The sequence below is a fragment of the Penaeus monodon genome, chromosome 32 (genome assembly GCF_015228065.2).
Source record: "Penaeus monodon isolate SGIC_2016 chromosome 32, NSTDA_Pmon_1, whole genome shotgun sequence".
Taxonomy (NCBI): domain Eukaryota; kingdom Metazoa; phylum Arthropoda; class Malacostraca; order Decapoda; family Penaeidae; genus Penaeus; species Penaeus monodon.
This window is the reverse complement of record NC_051417.1, coordinates 34,429,876-34,430,221: the sequence shown is the minus strand read 5'-3', so window position 1 is coordinate 34,430,221 and position 346 is coordinate 34,429,876.

Sequence of the window (346 nt, the reverse complement as noted above, 5' to 3'; positions counted from 1 at the left end):
ATATTCCACCCCCACTTAAAACTAAACGAAAAGAGAAAACGCCAACAAGACGTGAATAATAAACTCAACTCGAAGTCCGCACTTGGGAAATGCACGAAGTAAACTGAGTGAGCAGATTACATATAACGAACCCTTGTGTTAAATGACCGGAGATAACATGCACGGAACGAGGTTAAAAGCGGCCTTTCGCCCTCTCTTTAAAAAAGAGAAAAGAAATGAAAGGAAAAACGAAATCTCTGATGGACTGTATGCACGCGGATTCATTCGTGATATTCGCGAACGCCAAGTTGGTGGCTGGTCGGCTCTCGCGAACGCTGGATTGAATCCGGATTAAGGATTAATCTTA